Source organism: Buteo buteo, chromosome 5 (assembly GCF_964188355.1).
Source record: "Buteo buteo chromosome 5, bButBut1.hap1.1, whole genome shotgun sequence".
NCBI lineage: Eukaryota > Metazoa > Chordata > Aves > Accipitriformes > Accipitridae > Buteo > Buteo buteo.
In genome coordinates, this window is record NC_134175.1 from 4,036,403 (window position 1) to 4,057,897 (window position 21,495).

Sequence of the window (21,495 nt, forward strand, 5' to 3'; positions counted from 1 at the left end):
GGCACTGCGTTTCCCGGTGTGCCTAGCGCCGGAGCGGCCATTTTGGGCGTTGCTTGGCGACGCGGACGCCCCGGGAGGGACGACGGGAGGGAGAACGAAGCCGCAGGTAGGCAGGCGGGAAGGCGAAGGCCTCTTCCCCCCGTCCCTCGAGGCTTCTGCCAAGCGGGGGAGATCGTGATCGAAGGGTTAAATATTTCGTTCGGGAGGCGTCAGGATAGGGGACGCAAGGAGGGTACGGCACGCCTGAGCTCCTCCCGAGCCCTCACACACGTCCTTGGGTACCGCCTGGCAGCAGCCTCCTGAGGAAGCACAGGGATTTCAGAGAAAGGAAGGAAGCCTTGAGAAACGCAGGGCAATGCCCGTGTCCAGAAGGATGACACCCAGCACGGAGTTGCTTGCCTAACCCTACATACCATCATGTCTCAGCCCAGTTAACAACCGCTGCCGAAATGTGGCAGAAAGGGCAGGATCTCTCGTTAAAAATTAGGGCTTGGAACGGGGAGGCTGCACTTCTGATCCGAAATCTATGCCTTCATGCAACAAGTCACCTAGGTCTTGAAGAGAATTAGAACGTGTTCCAAGTTTGAGATGGCAGTGCATTTTGTAACGAATTTAAAATACAAAGATTATAGGCAATGTCAAACATCATTTGGGAAAAGGTCTCAATTCTATAGTATGCTTTTTTAAATAAAAGATTTTAAAATACTTAAATTCTTTGGAAGTTGCCTTCTCCTGAACCATACGTGGAAATATTTTTTCCAGTAAGGAAGAAACTACCTGGTTAAGTATAATAAAGAATAAAAATATTTGCCAAGAAAATTCATGTTCAGTTTTACTGCATATTTATATAGCTGTGCAGATGAAAACTAAATGTAAAGAATAAAAATATTTACCAAGAAAATTCATGTTCAGTTTTACTGCATATTTATATAGCTGTGCAGATGAAAACTAAATGCAGCTCTTTACAGATTTCCTCACCTGGATACCTCAGAAGAACTGCAATTTACTGTGATTTTCTTTTTTTTTTTTTCCAAAGTGGGTGCAATGTTTCGGAGCAGAACCTAGAATCCCAGAGAAAGACTTAAATGCACTACTTATTCTCAAGACTGAAGAAGTCAGCAGGAAAAAGCTTTCACTGAACTTTTGACACAGCAGTCCTAGAGTTTCTCCCACAAAGTGTGGATATATGGTATAATTCAGTACACTTTGCTGAAGAGATGAAAATGGGGAAGGTGGGTGGACACTTGTTTGCTTTCTGTTCTTTGTGTGTAGCACCCAATGATACACAGAATTCAGCTTCTGATAAATATACAGAGCAGCTAAAGTGCTGAAACTGCAAACAAATTGTTACTGGTTTCATTTGCGGTTACACAGAACTTTCAGAGGTGCATAATTCACACTTTAGTAGAGCAGTTAGTTAGAAACGATTCTCAAATACCTTTGGATTCAATGAGTTACTGGATGCAAAAAACCACACATAAAATTATACTAGGACAAAGTATTTTGACTTAAAAGTACTTCATCTCGATATCGAATTCACCCTTATCTCTTCAAAGATTAAGCCTTCTGCCTTCTATTCTGTTCACTAGCTATAAAATTGACAATGACTTCATAGCCAGGAAAAACATTTCTCGCCTTCTTTTCTTAGCTGTGTATTGTGGTTTGCATTACTTCGTAAATGTGTCACTTGAAATTTGTTCTGCAGCTTCGTAAGCTGTTTGCGATCCCTCCCCACCCCAGCCTTCCATCGGCATTTCACAAAATAGGACACTTGGCTGAATGCATAGTGTGACAGTGTGATTGGAATTCTTCTTGCCTAAGAGATTCAATGCATGTAAGAGGCTGTGATTTAAATCCTATGAATGGTTTAGTAGTTGACACTCAAACTTATTACATTTCTCCATAACCATAGTTATGCTATAAAACTCAGTATCTTTCTCTGCAACATGCCTGTGCAGAACAAGATATGCTACTTTCAAGTTTATAGATGGAAGAAGGAAAGGTAGAAATTATGAGTTTTGAATTTAGGGTCAACAAACAATTCACGAGGCAGAAAAAAGTTCTGCACATGGACAGGCATATCTAGGTTTTTTGTTGGTTTGGGTTTTTTTTTTTTCCCCTCATAATTCAGAAGGGCAGCACTACTGTGAAATAAAATTGCTGGAAAAGAATTGTAGATGCTGGCAAAACAAATGAGTACACTAAATAGCTGTCTTTCTGGCTGGTCCCATAGTTATTGCCACTGCAGCACTAAAACTAAAGTGCAGTCCTTCAAAACTAGGTTGCTGCTCACAAGCACATATTTTACCAGAACAAAAGAGTGAGTAAATCAACAGGACGTACGGTTCTAACAGCTTTTTGCAGTGACCTTTCCAATCTGAGGGTAGGGCAAAAATAGGATATTATGGAAAGTTTCATTGTGTGAAAAAAGTGCAAGCTACTATGACAATTAACTACAACCAGATACATTATTAATAAAAATCTTTTCAAAATATGTCTATTATACCTCAATAGTGCTTTTAAAATAGTTCTTACTTTACTGAATTTTTGCATTCAGCTCTGTTTATTAAGGTTTTCTCACACAACATGTCCAGGCATCTCTTCAAAGTGATGTTGGCAGACACAACTTTGCAGTGGTTTAACTGTTGCATATTGTTTGGAGTGCTTGGCAAAAAAAGGTGTCAAAATTAACATTCCTTTAGTAGACAGAGAGTTACAAATTGCTTCAAAATAAACAAAACAACTATTATTGCATGTTACTTAACGGAAAGATCTAATCTATCGACTCTATTGTCAAGCTGTGAGAAAGGAAAGAAAAAACTCTTTTAGATTATATTATCCATTTTCTCTGTAGGGTATTTCCAGTATATCTGTGTAATATGTAGGCATTGCCAGAAGTTTGTAGAGCTGGGAGGAAACCACACTGTTTCTGCTATGTTTACTGTGTACTTCAGCATCCTGCAAGTTTAAGTCTAGCCTTGCTTTTGCAGTGGTTATATTAATTAGATTTCTGTACTCAGCTTCCTGACTTGTCTGTTTCTGCACACAACTACCACTAAAGCGTTCTGTCATTTCAGCTTCCTGATTTGTGGCTTTTAACAATTGGTTGAGGCCGTTACCAAGATTTCCCCTAAGATACAAAGCGAAACCACTCTCACTTTGCAAGTTACTAGCAGCTCTGAAACAAAGCAGAAAATACAGCGTGCAGTTATTCAGGCAATGATTTCTTCAGAGAGCTTTCTGTTCTATGCAAGAGCTGCTGTTACAGAAAGATGTTCTGTAAAGTTGCTGAAGGCACACTAGCAGGTAACCGGATTCCTTTCATCCACAGCACAACGACCAAGTGCCTTCTGATATTGCTGTCTGAAGGGATGCTTCAAAAGATTTGGGGAATGGGGATGAGACTAGAGGTTATTGTAGAAAGCCGGATGCCTGTGAGCATACTCCATTCCCTATTTCTTTGACCAATGACATTTTTCAGTGAATACCGTATCCTTAAGGAAAAAGCTTGGAATATTGACTCATGTGGAGGATAACACCATCCGTACCGATGCTGACAAATTTTCCCAGATCCGACTTACCATCCTTCTAGTAAATTAAAGCATCAGCTCTTGTATGTACTCGCTCCTATTCAGACTGCCCCAAATCAGTCATGGTCTTTAATCTTCTACTCTGGAATTCTGTCTATTAGGCCGCTTGCCCTGACAGTGCCTCTAAATGACATCATCTCAAATATGCAGGGTTTCTCTTCACTAAGCAAGCACTGCTGATTTCACATTGACAATTTCAAAGGTCTGCTTTTGATCAAAGCAGGAATAGGAAGGCTTAAGCCTTTTCTCTTTCAAATCAGCTTTAAATGATAACAGTCTATTGGTAGGTTTGCATTAGTAATAAGGGAAAGCTCAAAAAAGCTCAAAAAAGCTCAAAAGCTTTCTGTTTTTAAGAAGAATATACAAGTTATTTGTAAAATTTGTAATAGGACTCAAACAATGCATACCAGATGGTAAACGATACTCCCTTTCACAAATACATTTGCTCATCCTGTACTTTTCCTGGAAGAGTACCTGGGTGACACACAGCTAGGCAGTCAAGCAGAAAGTTATTGCTCTTGAGCAGATATGACCTACATAACAGAAGTAAAAACATTAGTTGCCTTGTCAAGAGAATGACTGCTAGCATTGACATAATTTTATGGTCTGCTAATCCACTGGCAATATTTCTGTTAACTGGGAAAACATCTTGATGTATTCCTGCCACATATAGCAACCCTACAGGAGAACTGTATTACCAGTGTAATTGGATAGATTGAGGCAGTTTAACAGTTGTCATTCTCAGATTACTTAACTGTTAATTGAGAAATTTGAAGAGGACTCCCTGACTTCTCATTGTATGATTTCTGAGAATTAACGACCTCCTTGAGAAACACCTTTCAGTCAAGCCAAAGGATATTTGTTAGCCATTTGAACTAAAACATATGTGTCCATCTACTGCCACGTATGATGCTCCTATCGAGCAGAAGCCCTTTGCTTAAGATTTTCTGTTCCCAATATACCCTCTACTTCTTTCATTTGCTAACTTTGGGGGGGGAGGGGAAAGAGGAGAGGGGACAATTCCAGACCAATTTTCATGCACAGTTTGAAACTAATATAGTAACTTGCTCTACTATTATTGTTAAATAGATTTTTTAATACTAGCAGGATCAACATGCACATCACTTGACTTACCAGCTATATTTTATTGACAAGTTTCCTTTAAACATTTTTTTCCCTTAAGGCAGTGGTCTAGAAAGGAAAATGAAATCCCAACTGCTTTTTATGGTAAATCCTGAAAGTGTAAAAGTAGAAGACAAATGAAAAGCAGTCACAGACTTGATGCATACAGGAGTTGTTTCCAGAGTTCAAAAGAAAACAACAGATGGGCGTAATAGCTGTCTGGGTTACAGTAGGGTATGAGATAAGCAATTCACAGGCCACTTTTAGTCTGATAATGAACAACAGGCATTCAAAAACAACACAAAATTATTCTTATGTCCAAGGTTGCTATAATTTATAACAGAAGAATTCAAGTCCTTTCTCTTCCCCAAGCTAGAACCACCCTGTATTACCTTCCTGCCTGTTAATTTCACAGTGCAAACTTAGAAGTACCTTTTCATTTCAAATATTTTGTAAGTTTGTGTTTAAGATAGATACCAGCTGAAATTCAAGTTTTATCCTGAGAAATACAGCTAAAGATAAAAGCACATGAGAACAAGAAGCAGTTCAAGAAAATTTGATCAAGTATTAATAAGAATATTGCATCGAAACTGAAATTCTTCCTGTTTAAAAACAAAAACCAAAACCCCAAAACGTTAAGGTCAGAAGCATACAATATTGTCCCTGCTGATGGTAAACCTTCTTTCTGTTCGAAATGTGGAAACTAATGCTCTGTAACTATGTTTACTGTAAAAAGTATTGCCACACTCTCGCTGGTAATCTACTGCTGTGCTTGCGGTTTTATTGACACCAGTGGAAAGCTGGGAGTTACTGTAAACATACTGCTTCTCAGATAGCTAAATGGCTTTGCCTGTGTAATCACACTACTCTTATTGTAGTATACAAGTAAAGGATAGAAGCTTGAAAACTTCTGTTTTGTACAGTGCTTTTCAACCTTTTCGGATTTTCTGTTTGTTTTTTTTTCTCTAGTGGAGGTGTAGAGTCCTTTATGAAGAATTCCTGTAGAGGAGAAAATACCTTTGTTTTTCTTAGCTAAATACTGATATGTAAATTCCTTAGAAGTAATCTACACATTCTCAGATATCTGCAAACCACAGATTAGGCACCATAGGCACAACAAATTTCTTCTGCAAGGGGCTGTCATTATTACAGCTTGCTTTTTTTGTGTGGTTTATTTTTTTCCCTTTTAATCTGTTGCTGTTTTGCATGTCTATGAGGACTAGCAATTCTAGAGCTATCCTACTACTTTGGAGCGCATATATATTTAAATTTGGCATTTCTAAGTCAACTACTCATTTGCATCAGATGTTTTGCCATCAGGCAACAGTTGCAGGTTGACAACAGAGTTGTGGCATGCAAATTAAAAACCTTTTAGGCTTTATCTGGAAGCTAGATATGCTGGGAATTGCTCATCACCTTTATCTTGCCTTTGTCCTATACCTGCAGCATGCTAGTAAGACCCAAGATCTGCTGTCCCTCGTTTGTGACTGCTATTCCATGCTTTGTCCCCCATTCTGAGCACAGCTATCATGCTGTAAATTACTGCCCAGGGTATGACCTTGGCAACAAGAACCAGGCTGGGAGGAACCTGAATGTCATTACATCATGACTTGGAGCATTCATTCCTGAAACAAAATGTTATTTGTTAGCTTTGTCTAGATTTATGATAGAACCTTGGACGGTAGCATCCATTTCTAGTAATTTCATAAAAAGCTCTCTCCCATACTGTGATACAATGACCCTACGTGCTTTTTGACCAGATAAATGCTGATATACATTTTGAAATTTTGACACTGTATAAATGACAACTGTAAAATTAAGCTTTTAAATGCATAAAAAAACCCAATAGTTGAAGGTCAAAACATGACAGGTAAGCACTTTTGTGTTTTCTTTGCTACGGAACTATAATTTCTGCTTAGAAATTTAAGACCATAAATATTATGTAGTTTAATCAGTCTGAACACCTATGCGCAACCAAAGGACCATAACCTCCAAAGCAGATTGTCCCATCCTAAATATTAAAGACAATGTTTGCCTGGAAAAAAGCATTGAAAAGAATTATCCAGGTACATAAATTGTCTGTAGAACTAAGCAATTTGTATAGATGAATGTAATAGTACTGATTGAAAATTCTATAGATTCCACCGTATTTAAACAAATCCTCCCCCCCAGCTACCTGCTGATTTGTAACATGAGGATAATCTCGCTTTCCACTTAAACTATTTCTATGGGGACATGGAATTGATTCATGGCGATTCATGATGTCTGTTAGCTAAACTTTTCTAGTACTAAAAGTTGTACTCTGCAAATTCTACACGTGGTATTATAGATTTGGTTTTTTTCTCTCCTTAGGTGTTTGTTCTTTGTTATAAGACAAAACAGTGTCTTCATATGCAAATATTTGTAAAGCATGCAAAGGTAGGAGGTGGAAAAACATAAATATTCATCATTCTTAATGAAACATTTATTTCTGCATGTTTAGTTGAAGGTAAATTTATCAAATATGATAATTATATGAATTACTGCTAATAAGTTTTAAATCTTGTTCAATTTCCATGGCTTTGTAAATATTATCTATACCTTTCACACAGGGAGAAGGGGAGGGAGGGAGAAAAGGGGGCTGGGGAATCATTCTTGAGGCTCTTGCTGCGAGTACAAAGATTAAATATAAGCTATATAAATATACGTGAAAATGTATTAAAGTTTTAATGCTTCCAGTAATATATAGCTTTAATTACTACCACATTGAAAAGAGATTTTCAGTGATATATTGACTTCCATTTAAGTTTTATTAAAAAGTAAATTGCATTCTGCTTTGGTAGGATTTTTCATTTGGCTTGATAAGCGCAAAAATCGATGTCGGTGAAAGTATAGCTTCACAGTCTGAAGAGATCGGTGTATTGCATAGGTGTCTCAGAATGTAATACGTGCTGGCATGCATCATGTGCTAAATGAATGAGCAGTATCTAGGCAAGATGAACAGCAGTGGGTCTTACTAAGATGAGGGCAGGAGCAAGAGCATAATATTCTTGAGCAATCACGAGAATTGCTACTGCATTTTAAAAATACAGTGCCGTAATTTCTGCAGTCCCTGGGTTTTTTTTGGGTTTGTTGGTTTGTTTGTTTTTTTTTTCTTGGTGACCGATTAATTTACTGGAGAACTGCTTTATGGAGTAGTACTTTTTAAAAAGATTAACTGTGGCCTTAAGATGGAAGACCTACGTTTACAATTTCACTAGCCATTATCAATGCAAGATTACAGATGAGCCTCTGGAGCAGAGGCTGTAGACAGCCAGGGTAATTACTCTTGTTTCATGGCCGTTCCTAAAGGCCTAACTGGATTTAGAAGCCTAGACATGCAAGAAATTTTCAACAAGAAAAGTACGTCTGCAGCTCTAAGGGCCTCTTTTTTACTAGTTTGAGTTTGTTAGAGGAATGCTGCATTTATTTCTCTCTCTCTCTATGTGGGCCAGCTATCTTGTAACAGGATAAACTGGGCATCTGCTTTTATTTTACAAACTCTGTAGTTCCATGGCAGTCTACAATGCATTCACAACACAGCAACACCTGGATTTGAATCTAAAGCATCCAGAAGTACTATTTAATATGACCAAGGCACACAGTGTGCCACCAACATCACTGTTCTTCAGGGGGTTTGGGCTATGAGGCTGTTTGGGCTATGAGGCTGTTTGGGCTATAAGCCTGTTTGGGCTACTGGAGAATACAACTATCAACAAGGTGGACATACGTCTGTCACACGCATACTTTTATGTCCCCAGCAGTTACTTAGAGCAGTGATTCAGTAGATAGCAACTTATTTTTTTTTATATATAAAGTATACATATATATTGTTTTTTATATATATCTTTACATGTGTATGTATGCGCGTGTATATGTAAAACCAGAAAAGATCACAGTCCTTTCAACGTGAGGTATACAGTCGCATATACAGAAGCAGCTCATCTTTCCTTTTGCACCAAAGAAAGGAGTCTCAGACATCCCAGGCACATCTGAGCAATTATCGGAGCGGCACAACTTCAAAAGCTGTGAGGAAAATCTGCTCTACTGCCCTGAAGAACTTCTTTATCGGGACCGATGGGAACTCCTGCGTTTTCTCACTGCCTTTTGCATTGTCACAATTCAATGCATTCCTCCTTTATCAGCACCTCTTTCACTTCTGTGCTCTGTTCACAAGAAGACTCAATTGCTGAGTCACAGAAAAATCAGCTCCCAATTCAATACTTACAAATTTTCCAGAGTGAGCAGAAAGAGCATCTTGGAGAGAGCAAGCTTGGCTTTAGGATTTCTCAAAAGGACCCGAGAGAAAAGTCAAGCAAAGAATAAATCAAGACACAGCAAAAACTCAGTTCCCTCAGTCCTTCACAGCATTCAAAAGATGGATTGTTTCTGAAAAAAATTACAGCACAGGAAGCAACAAGGAAACAGATTTGCGCAACAGGATTTCCTGCCAGGAGGCTCCTGTCGCAGCCACTGAAGCCGGGTAATTTGATGGCTCTCGCACTCACAGGAGTAAGGAGTATGAGGTTTCTGCCATTTATTAAGCTGTCCCCAGGGGCTTACATTTTCCATTCCTGAGCAAGCAGTTGATGCTTTGTAAATATCTTTCTCATATCCAGGAAATTCACAACATACTTCAAAAGGCATGCATGTAGCTGCAGAAGGAGGAAGGAGTCTGGCAGCTTTTTTTATTGCTTTTATGAAAGTAAGTAATTCCCATAGTTTTTGAGAACAGCAGCACATGACACCCAGCCTCAGGTCCATATCTCTGGATCCCTCCTTTAAAGCTCACGGCAATTTTCTTTCAGCTATTCTCACAGCTGAAAGCTTAACAGAATTTGTCTAGAAAAAGCTATTACCTGTTCCTCCAAAAGCTCACTTTTGCATTCCCAGACCCTGCCACAAATTCAGCTTTTAGCTGTTGTCTTGAATAACAGGAGAAATCCATTGCTAGCTTTAAAACTTATATTTTGATTTGAATTGCTTCAGCTTATGGCAAGAGAGGCTTAGAGGAAATAACCCGTTCACTAGGTTTAGCTACCCGATACACATACCAAAAAGGAAATTCTCTTTGAAGAGTCAGTCATGACAACCTTGTGCTATCTTCCATAAGACTTTGCTGAGTGACATAGCTTCCATAAAACAGAATTCACCACCAGCTTCCATCCTGGCGTTCACAGCCTGTCAGGTAAGACATTAATGGACAGCAAATTTATAATTACAAGTCACTTCCTTCAAGTTAATCTTCCAGCACTTGATTAGCACTGTCCTGTCTTCAGTTCCTGAAGGAAATTTTTTTAACCCTATGCTTACCTTATATTAAGCAGAAGAACAATGATTTCTCTCTTTTTGCCCCCTTCTCTTTTATTTAACAGCTATGAAATCTCTTACTCCATACCTCCAGTTTTCTGGGCCCAGAAGCAACATGTTATCTCCACATGCAGCAGTATTTAAACGCTACTTTGTTCATGGTAACTAAAAATGAATAAGTAAAATAAACAAAAAAAAGATGTTCTATGAGTATCTGAATGTTGATAAAAATTCTACAAGGAAAAGTAAATAACTAGACCCAGCGAAAAGCATAAATAAGAATATGGCAAATCAGTGTAAAGCAATAAAAAAAAAAGAAGGAATTCATCTGCCAGTTTATGCAAACGTGTGTTTAACCCTGCGGAGAACGAAATCGAATGCTCTTCCTAGTGTAATTTTTAGCATTTTGTCTCGAGAGCTGAGGGTGGGATGAGTGATGGGGAAGGTATGTTCTAATCATGGCTCTGACAAGCTCTTCTGCACCCAAGGCCACAGCTCCACAGGGGCTCCATGGGGGGCTGGCAGGCACTGGCACCTTATGGAGTTTTTGCCAGCTGCAAATCCTACACGGTGCACTAAAACATGAGAACCCGGATCCCTAAACCAGTCTGCTCCTCCTTTCCCACCATGGTATTCCTTCCCCATCACCTGGGGGCACAGGAGGGATGAGGCAGTGCGTGTTTACCCAGGGCTGCAAAGCCAGCATGTAACGTGCATCCTCGCAGACACGGGACATGAGCAGAGGAACCAGCAATTTTCCCGACGCCCACTCATGGCTGTAAAATCCGTACTGTACAAGACTAGAATGTGACGCTTGCCGTCTCCCACGTGCTGGAGGCTACCACGCTCAGAATGACATCTTTAGGGCAGGAGTGGTTTGAACTGCCTCAGCACACAGTGTAGGTTTAAAGAGCTCTCTTACAACCGGCCACATCGTGTTATAAGCAAAAAAGCAGAACAAAGCGAGTTGTGGTTTTGTTTCCTGGGAGTAGGTGCTTTGGGGAGGCGAGCATGGGATCAAAATCTCTGAATCGAAGTGCCTCATACAAAAAGGAATTTCCTAAACGAAAGATGCTTGGAGCCTGTCGGGTTTGAGCTCTCAGCTTATGCATTGAACAGCTTTTCTTTTCCTTTCTCCTTCACTGTAAATACCACAGGGACAAGCCAAGGCTTTCTGTGGGTCTTACAGCTCCCCACCTGTGAGCACCACAGTTACAAAAAGAAAAACTACTGCACTCTCTCTTTGTTGCTAATAATAAGACTAAGTAGGATGTTCCATAGTGTAAAGAAAAAACCATGGAGATGACCTGTCTCTTCTGTAAATGCTTCATCTGTCCTTTCTAAAGTGACTCAGTTTGTAAGTGGTGCAGCACCGTCTATCCCACTGATCAGGCAACAAGATCTTATTTTTATGACATCGCAGTCTGTTTCCAGGACTATAATTCTCCCATCAACTCAGCATTGTGGTTGCGCTGCATTTGAAACATGAAAGGAGTAGGCATTGTTGGGTGAGGAAGGCAGCTGTATGTCATTTGAACTATCTCAAGAACATTTAAAATAGATACGAATGATGCACAAATCAGAAAGTATCTAGCGACAAATTGTTACAATATATTTTGGAGTAGAATTCTCAATTATATTGAGAAACAGCAAAAAAGCAAGAAAGGGAAAGACAAATCTTCCTTATGTTTGAAAACTGAAGCCCCAAGATTCTCACTTCCCTTCTGAGATGCCAGACCTGTCAGTATTTAACTTTCCTTCTGTAAAGAGAGTGCAATGAAGTTAATAGCAATAGTCATTGGTGGATCGGTTTGCATTTGGGTATTAATTCGAAATATTAGCTTTAATCTAAATTGCAACTCAAACAGTTGCCATTGAATATTATCCCAGTCATTTCCAGGTCAGGGAAGAAAAAGAACAGCAACTGGTTCTAGAGCTTTTTAATTTTTTGCGTCTCCTTAGCTATGTGAAGAGGTACATGACAGATTGAACAGTGCTAATAAAGCAATCATTTAGCCTGGCCAGTATGTCCATTACTGGACCAGCGCTGGAGCCATGAACCAACCCCTTTAGCACTGGAGCCACGCTTCCGAAAACTGTTTTACACACCGCATGGAAGGCTGAGACACATTTGTTATGCCACAGAACTGAAGAATTACAGAACTGATGAATTTGTAGCGCATCTGAAAAGCTGCAAAGCAGAAGACATATGCTTTATCTGTTTTCTTCTCCGTTTCTTGTCACCATTGTCACAGTTCACTGAGACCTTCCTAGGGTTTTTCCTCATCTCTGTCTCCCTGATGTCAGTTTTGATCAAGAGCTCTTTTATAACACAGAGACCTGTCCCCTCCTGACACCTGCATCACAGCCAATATTTATTTTCCCTAGTGAAAGCTGTGTTAAGCCTAACTTAGGCCGTTCACAGGTCAGGAAGCACAAGATGTGGAAAAGGCAGGCACTCAGGAGATGCAGGGAAGCTTGATGCTCTTCAAAAAAATCATTTTGTATCATAAATATTGATCATTAGCAAGAATGGCAAGAAAGATTCGAGAAACTTAATAAATTATTCCACGCTGATTGTACAAACATTTAAGATTGCACTTAGGAAAAGCAAATTCGTACACAATTAGTTTAGCTGTTAATATCATATCCATTGCTAAAACACTCACTGTCTGCATTAGGTACATTAAAAATACATCAAAGTCCCTCCAGAGGAGCTCTTCTCTCACTTCACTTTCTGATCAGCAAGAACTATTTACTTGAGGACTAACTAAATCCAGGTGTTGACCTGCCAGGGGGCTGTTGCCTGGATAATTCTATACCTGGGAGAAGGTCCAGACAAAGGGATGGGAAGCCTGCAACCCAAACTAATTGTGGGAAGGCTGGAGGCCAGTCCTTCCCTGGCATAAGTTCAATCAGCATATCTGTTCTGAAATTTCCCTTTCACAAAAGGTCCAAAGCTAAGCAAGAGAGCTGAATGACCTTCACTGATGCATTTCACAAAGATGGAGTAGTGGTAGGAGGCATCTCTAAGGCATACGGTTCATGTAGTACCTTGAGGCATCTTAAATCCATATGACATCCTTGAAAACTGAATTCAGAATCAGGTCTCCGGGGGTTTGCTATCTCAGATCCGTGATCTAGAACTTAATCTTTCATCCTGCTAACTATGGAGAATATGCAGCAATTATATTTCAACTTTTTAAAAGATTTCCTTCTTCTGCTGGAGCGTAGTTTTTTTACTCAGAATGAGTGGCATGGCATGATGCTGAATTTGAGAGCCAAAGGTCTGTTCCCAGAGGCTGCTGAGCATCCTCGTTTTCCACTGAACTCACTGGAAGCAGTCGTTGTTTAGCATAGGATTAGGCTTGAAGGAAGCGAGTGTAAAAAAAAAACCACAAACATTTGCATTTCTATGTAAACTAGAGTTAGTGTCGTATTAACAGATGGAAAATGGTTTGCACTGTGAATACAAATATTGTAATGTTCCTCTGTTTTTTATCACATGCGTAAGGGTTCTGGCTTTCCATTATTTGCAGAGGGCCAAATCCCACAACCCTCTTCCAAGTTCCTGCTTCCGCTATGCTGGGACAGACAGCCTGTGTCTGGACAGAGTTCCTGTCCGGTAATTACACTGCAATATTGTTATTTTGCTAGAACTGAAAGGCAACAGCGCTCCGTGCCGTGCAAAGTGCTGAGCAAAGGATACAGGGAGCATAATCTAGAGCACGCGGTGTATAAAGACCATGGCGGGATGATGTAACCAGAATAAGAGCAGCATTTACCTGGGCAACTGAAGGCAAGAGAGACACCAAGGAGGCACCAAGGCTGCTCAAGTGCCAGTCTGCTTATTCCTCTGAACCCTGGATCCTCAGTGATTATGAGCAAACCGGGGAACTCCAGAGCAGCCCCGTGTAAAACCCACTCGTACCTGCTGAGAATCTGGTGAGCTGTCCCCTAGTTTTGTTCTCTCTAGTTACACGCTTACAAACCACCAGCTTTTGTGACTCTACCAGTCCCTGGAGTGAACACCAAGTGACTTGGAGCCTGAGGCGAGAGCTGCAAAGGGCTCTAGTGTCCTACTTTGTTAAAATAGCATAATAAATATGTATATGGAAAATAGTAGAAATATATTAAAAGGACATCACTCGTGATTGCTCTTTCCCTTTGAATCATTAACTGAAATGATGTGTCTTGCTGGAACACTGAACATGAGAGTGTCTCTCCAGCTCAGATCCATATGTCACAAAGTGTTTGGGGACAGAACTAGACCCAGGGATAAAGTTATAGATTAAACTTTTATGAAGGCACAAAGAACATCCTTATGCTCTTTTTATATTGCCATATAAGGGTAATGGTGATAAATTATCTGATGCACTAGAAGGATGTTTTACCTTCGTGCCAACACTAACTGCTTTTCACTTTGCTGTATCTTACTGGAACTCAGTTTACAGCTCTGCATCTACTAATTTATTTACAAATTCATATGAGGATATGTTTTGCATTCTTGTCCCACCACATTCTTTAGGACTGAAGTCTAAATTACTCTCTTCAGCATGGACAACTCACTAAGATATTTTCTTACTGTACTTCCAGCCAGTCGCACATCTGGGATAGTATCCTATGCTCCCCTAAGCAGTTAAATGATTAACTGTATATGTTAGTAACACAAATGAATATCCAAGAACTAAACCTATTATGCACCGGCCGTAACTGAAGTGTCACACTTGAAAAAGCATTCAGTCACTGTCTGGAGAAGATCAACTCTATCAATACTTCAGAAACTCAAGGAATGCAAAGCAAATATAGATACCATATATAAAATAGGGATATAAAATGATCAGGGTTTAAAAAGAACAACTACAATGGCATGTCCTAAGATTATTCATCACATCCATTGTTTCTATGACAGGTAGGTAGAGGGCAAAGAAGGAACAATTTCTCTCTTGGGCTTTAGAAAAGAAAAAAAAAAAAAAAAGGAAAAAGATAAGAAGCATTTGCCCACTACAAAGTTTTAGGACTATGATATGGTTCAGGGATAATTAAGCTTCTGGGATGGGAAAAGGAAGGAGACAGTAGGTGGAGTCCTGTGCTTGCTCAGTGCAGGAAAACCAGAGTGCCACTGCCACCAAGGTGTGCTGGTGTAAGTTACAGAGGTTACCATGTGCACCAGTCTGCTTGCTTTGCTGAGCTTTATGGAAAAGTGTCTTTACCAATTTCTCAGGTCATACACAGGGACTGTGGGATTACATCTGTGGGGATAAGAGAACTGGGGAACTGCTGGTTCATCCTCGCGGGTGGGGAGACCACGGCGGGGAAATAGCAAGCTTAGGGTCATGCTTGTCCTTAGAGATTGCTGAGAAGCTGTGTCAATCATCTGATCCTTCTCGAGTTGGTGGACTCCTGCAGGGTGAAGAAAGCAAAAGGCACCGACTCAGAACGTACTGTTTGTAACCTGAAAAGGTCAGTGTTGGTAGAGAGCCCTCAGGGTGTGAGCGCTTCAGATGTGCAGATGACACAGAGAACCTTGCCCCTCATCACCACCGACATCAGATCCTTTTTGTAGTCATCTGATGGGGAGCCACACGCTGGAATTCAGGTCTGGTGTGCCAGAAAACGTCCCTGGTCAGATGCATTAGCATCCCAACACCCCCTTTCTGCCTGGATGTGCTCTGATGAGTGCAAACAACCCCCGCTGTGGGGTGAGGCATCTATTCCGCTGGAGAGATGCTGTACAGATGCAAGTCGAGATGAGCACAGTTCACGAGTGGAAAAGGAGAATTTAGCCAGCAGAGGGCATGTGGCTCGTTGCCTAAGGAAAAGTCACTGGAGAGGAGAAGCAAGCTGTCCCTGCAGCCATCCCCTCCTCAGCTCTGACATCACAGGCCGTTTCCCAAGTTCATGATGTCACCACACCGGGATGGGAAGTGAGTAACGCTGCCGGAACACGACTTCTGTGGGACACTCATGAGAGCAATTAACAACGTGGTGGTGAGAGCTTGTTAAGATTGCCCTTCGCCTTGCTTCTATCGCCATGTCCTCAAGTCCTGCTGGTCGTCTCCCTCAGCAGCAACATGCTATGAACGCAGCCGCCTCTGGATAACTTCTTCTAGGGCTGGCAAAACCAACAACAGCTACCTTACCGGTCCGTGGGAAGAGCATCCCGTTTGTGTTTCAGGAGAGTAATTTGGTTCCCGTGCACTTTACAGGCACCACGTCTCAACTCCAGCTGCAGTCGAGCCACTTGCAGCATCAAAAGGAGCTGGTGCTGCAGTTCACGGGAACATCTAACGACCCTTCAACTAGGCACACGGCTTTTACTGGCCGCATTGTGGGTATCAGCTTAAGCGAAGGAACTGCCACACTCACTGAATACTTCCAAGAACCTTAATTCTGGTGTGATTTACTCTTCCTTTAAGCCACTGTTTATGATTGTTGGTATCAAACTTTCCTTGCAAGCCACTGTAGAAGCAGCATAGACATTTGGAAAGCCAACAGTCTCCTAGGCATGGTATCATGGATCACCAATGATTTATAGACCACAGTTTAGCCATCGGTCCCAGTCACTTACTCCTTCAGAAATAATGAGCTAGAAAAAAAGACCTGATCTTATGTCCAGGGAATGGATGCTATTCTTGCTATTTGAAAATCTAGCCGCGAGTGGCTGAATCATACAGCCTCCAGCCGCTGAAGAGTAATAGTCACATGTGTTATAGAGTATCAGGAAAATTGCTATGTTGCATCTGTACCTTGTAATGATTATCTAATCATGGTGCTTTCCTGGTGACTACAGGAAATGAAGAACAGTGCAAAGTTAGGTGGCAGGTGGATCCAGCGTTTGAATGAGATTAAACTACAGAGGCGCATGGTTCTAGGACATGGGCTTAGCCTAGTCAGTAAAGACAGGCATCACTTAAGAGGACGGGAGTCGCCTGAGGGGCACAATCCGTGGCTCTGTCTGACAGGAGCAGTTTTTCTCTGAATCTGTATCACGCTACAGATAGTGGATATTTATTGGTAATGCAGAGCTCTGATGGTGTTTTCCACTCCACCACCTGCTTAAAGTTTTAGCCCCCTGCTCTGGCGAGTCACTCTGCCATGCTAAGGGGCACAACCTGTCCAGGCGTTGCTGCTTGCACAGAGGTCAGCAGCATTTCTCAACAATGTCCGGGCTTCCCATGCTCCACGAAACTTCCCCAGCTGTAAAATGAGATAACATCGTCAATAAACATAGTTATTCGAAGGCTCAGTTCACTATGTCTGTGAAGTGTCTTGAGATTGTCTGATAGAAACAGTTAGAGAAGGATAAAATATAATTACATTAAAAGTATCCCACAGTGAGCTCCCCGTCTAGCTTACCTGATGACTCACCAAGGCTCTTTCCTGACAGTACATAATACACACTCTGGAATTTAAATAGCCCTGTCTAGCCGTAGGTGCAAACTACTGCAACGATGATAAGACTTCATGGGGAACACCTGGTCAGGCAGCTAGCTGCACGTGAAAACAAATAAAAGAGCTCCATGAGTTAGCAGGGGAAACATCGCTTAATGGTGCTGTTTACCACCTTGGAGCATTAATTGCACAGAGCATCAGGCCTTCTGACTCCGAGGAACACTGCAGGATCAAAAAGCTTGAGGCCAAAGAATCGTTTGCCAGGAAAACTCTGGCAGTACTGAGTCTCGCCGCTTTGGCATCGGATTAACAGATGATAACAGCGTAAGGTGGAGAGCTGAGCTGGACCTGTGCCACAAGTCACAGAAGCTGGGGGGCTGTCTGCATGTAAGCTAATAGAAAACATAGTCTAAGTAGTATCCTACCGCTGTAAAGCGCTTAAAGCTGCAGAGACTTCTATTCCGTGTTTCACAAGGGTGTTTGACTTAGGCTTGTTTTCACCCAGTTAAAACTAGCACATCTGTCCTAAGCCATACCCTTATTTTTTCCCTTGAAAGCAAGGTGCAGCTCCATGAACCTAGCAGGCATGTCTTTCGTAGGCAGGAATAACATGACACACATTGGAGTTTTGTCCTGCAAAGGCTGAGTCCGAAGCAGTTTGGCTCTTGATGCTTTTGTGCTTCTGCAGGAACTGCTTCCTTGGGTTTCTCCCAGCACGAAAGGCCTTCTAAAACCCTACCAGGCTTTATATATCACCTTAGGATGCAGCCCAACAAATCAGAGCTGTAAACAATACCCAAAACACAAACAGAAAGGTAGCACCCCCAGATGTGCCAATGGGTACATAATAATGAGAAAGTAGTTAGGCTTGGATGAAGGGAGAAAGAGATCAGAGGAAGCTTGTTGCTCATTGCTTGGTGTGGTGTTGTTTGTTTGGTTTTTTTTTTTTGTTTGGTTTTTTTTTTTCCCAGCCATCTTTATTTGGTGGCTTTAGTTTATCTACTGAGGTGAACTACAGAGAGAATGAAAAGAGTTATATACTTGGGCAGTAGTGGAGGTAAAGACAAGCCAAGGAAACAGCCTAAAGCTCTAATCAGCAGTCTGTTTTTATTACTCTGCAGTATACTTTGCTTCTTTTCACAATAAGGAACCTGGCTTGCAAGTTTTTAACTGGTCATTTCCTCAACCGGTTGGTAGTTGCTGTTAGAAATATTCTTTTTCATTACAACCCTTCCTAAATCCCCCTGAAAAGAATACATATCCTGTAGAAGATCTCATCACTTCACCCCCCCAAGTCCCGGATGAGATGGCAATGCTTACTGATGCTGGTAAAATAAAGAGAGGTAATGGTGGGAAGGGTCTGACAAGTGAAAGCTTCAGTGTTTCAAGCACAGTTATTCACTGTAGGTGGGATCCTAAGTTAGGTCTCCAGCTGGAGCCACTGTGATCAGCCCTATGTAGTAGGCAACACACATCCCTCCCAGGCTCCCCAACTAAATACACAGTCCAGAAAAAGGAAGGCTTATAATTCCTTTTCTTAGTTTTATTTCATTTATCTATCTATTTATTTATTTAGGAAATGAGGCACGGAAGTCCATGGAAATTAAGTGTTTTGCTCAAGGTGACTGTATATCACAGAGATATGTATCTCATCCCAGCGTTCGAGTCACATCATCTTCGTTCCTGCCTGGCTTAGCCAAAATCAATTTAGAACAAGTATTTTCAGGCTGCTGTTTGCATACCCCTACACCTGTACGCAGAGAATACCTTTGAGAAGCATCTGAAGCACGCGTGTGTAACGCAAGTTCAAGGAAATAACAGTATTAATAAAGTAACTGTTTCTACTTAGTACCACTGTTCCTTTAAGTGCAAACACGAAAGTAGGTGCTCCCACAAGTGGTTGCTCCCAACCCTCTGGGATCCACCCAAGACCAGCTGCAGCTCCTGACATGCTCAGTCTATTCCTCCGAGCAGAAGATAAAAATAACAGCAAGCCTCCCACTCACTTTTGGAAGCCAAGCCCCGATCGTCATCCCAGTACGGTGCCAGGTCTCGGCAGGCTCGGTGCCTTGCATGCCCAGTGTATCCTTGCAGAAGGAGGAGTGTGCGGGCATGCACGGGGCCGCCCAGTTTGCCCCAGGCTCTCAGCTTCTGGGTTGGACTCGACCCATTCCACGCAGCAGTCCCATCGCAGCTGATGGGAAACCAGCCTCAGAAACGTGGAAACGGCGGTAGTCCGCTCACGCGGCAGTTCAGCAATCCTGGTCTTGTCAGTAGGTAAAGGGCTTAAAATGTCTTTCTTTAGAGCATGATCAAAAAGTGAATCAGTGTTGCTCCACCGACCACCAGGGGAAGGGGTCTCAGCTAGACCTCAGCGTGTTACCCAGCGTAACGTACCCCCGTCTGTTATTGAAGCATCGTTAATTTGGGGCCCAATTTACCCAAGTGCTTATGCAAGTGACTAAGTGAGCAAGACTTTTAAAAATCTGATTTACATCCATTCATCAAACATCCTGCTTTGTCAGCTGTAGACAGTGTTTGCTTCCAGCCTCACTCATCCCTGAACAGCGACATAAATAGATGGGGGAGTACTCTGCCCTCGTACTGCGTGCTCAGTCTAGCGTATGGATTGTTATTCCTATGGCACATACGCACTCCGCCGAGGGAGCTATACCATTGACATGCGGATCTGGGACAGTTTAGTCTTAACCTTCATTCTCCATTGAGGTGTTTTTCTACTAGAGTCACCTGTGGAGCTCATCGTAAATCCCCCGGACGAACAATGCTCTAGACCAGATCCTTCCAGCTGTGGAAGGATCAGGTAACCTCAGTTTTAATCCTAAAACTGATTTAAAACATCGGTAATTTCAGCATGCTTCTCTTTTATTCTTAAAAGCCTCCTTTTGGATTTCAGCTCACTAGAACTGAACAGTGTGACCTGAAGTAGAGGCATGTGGAAGCCAAAGCGAGTTGTATCTGACTGCCACTAAAGTCTGTGGGATTTACACACTTCTCTGTCCCAAGAGATGGATACGCTTCCAATACATTTTGAGAGTGAAATTTCTCAACCAATTTTTAGGAAGACACTTCCTGATACCATCCTGAAAAAATCCACAGACCATCTTGTGTTGGGTTTTTTTTTTTGAGAAATTGAACAAAAAAAAGTAGTATTTGCAACAAATAAGAACTAGACTAAATGTTGAATGTTTGTCTGTTACTTCCACCACACACAAACACACACTTATTTCCTCATCTGCACGAGTGTAAATTTGTTAGTTCTTTTTTTCCGGATCATGGATTGCTGTCCTTTGAACCACAAAAAGTTTGCAGGTCAAATAATATTTCTCTGTGTCAATTACTACCAAAAGCTGCAAAGAATTCCTTCTCTGTCACAATCCATACAATATTATTTTGAATGATTGTATAGGAGTTTGAGGCAGACATATGACTGTATAGAGTGGTTCAACTCATTTATAAACAGCTTGCAGGCTTTCAAACTTATACTGGATTTTTCTATTGCAACAATTTTTTTCTCAACAAATCACAAGAGATTTGACTGTCAGAATCTTGCTTCTGCTGTTAATATAAAGCACTTCCACATTCCTTGTCCTTCACGAAGAAACAAGAGAACAATAACTGCCTTTTTCAGGTGTCCTGAAATTTTCTTTCAGGAGATTTGCTGCCCTGTGAAAACGTGGCCAGTACACCTGCACAAACCGAACCCGCTTATGACGAGCAATTAAAAAAACCCCTCAAAGCTAGTCGAAGACCTGCGAGAATTCACCGGGAAGCAGGCGACCTTCCCCAGTCCGGGGAAGGCAACGAAATAACCATTTCCCACATCGCTTCCCGAGGGCAGACACAGGCGGGTGTCCTCGGCAGCGCTGCCCCTTATCAGGAGAATTCCAGCCTACCCTGTTTGTCATAGAAACCGGCTGGAGCGGGAGCGCGCCTGCAGCCAACGGAGTGATTCAGTGGTGATGGGGAAAGGCAGGTGGAGCAGGTAAGTCACCTCTAGACAGGAAGGTATAAAAGATACTTGAATTACAGCGGCAGGGCC

The 21,495-nt window shown here is 41.6% G+C and overlaps 1 long non-coding RNA gene across 1 annotated transcript; it reads left to right on the forward strand.

The window, feature by feature from the left end:
- Positions 1-34: 34 nt before the first annotated feature.
- Positions 35-7,305, forward strand: LOC142031561 (uncharacterized). The gene is made up of 3 exons (XR_012650567.1): positions 35-106; positions 1,037-1,232; positions 7,065-7,305. It is a non-coding gene; the product is annotated as an uncharacterized LOC142031561 (long non-coding RNA).
- The last annotated feature ends 14,190 nt before the right edge of the window (positions 7,306-21,495 follow it).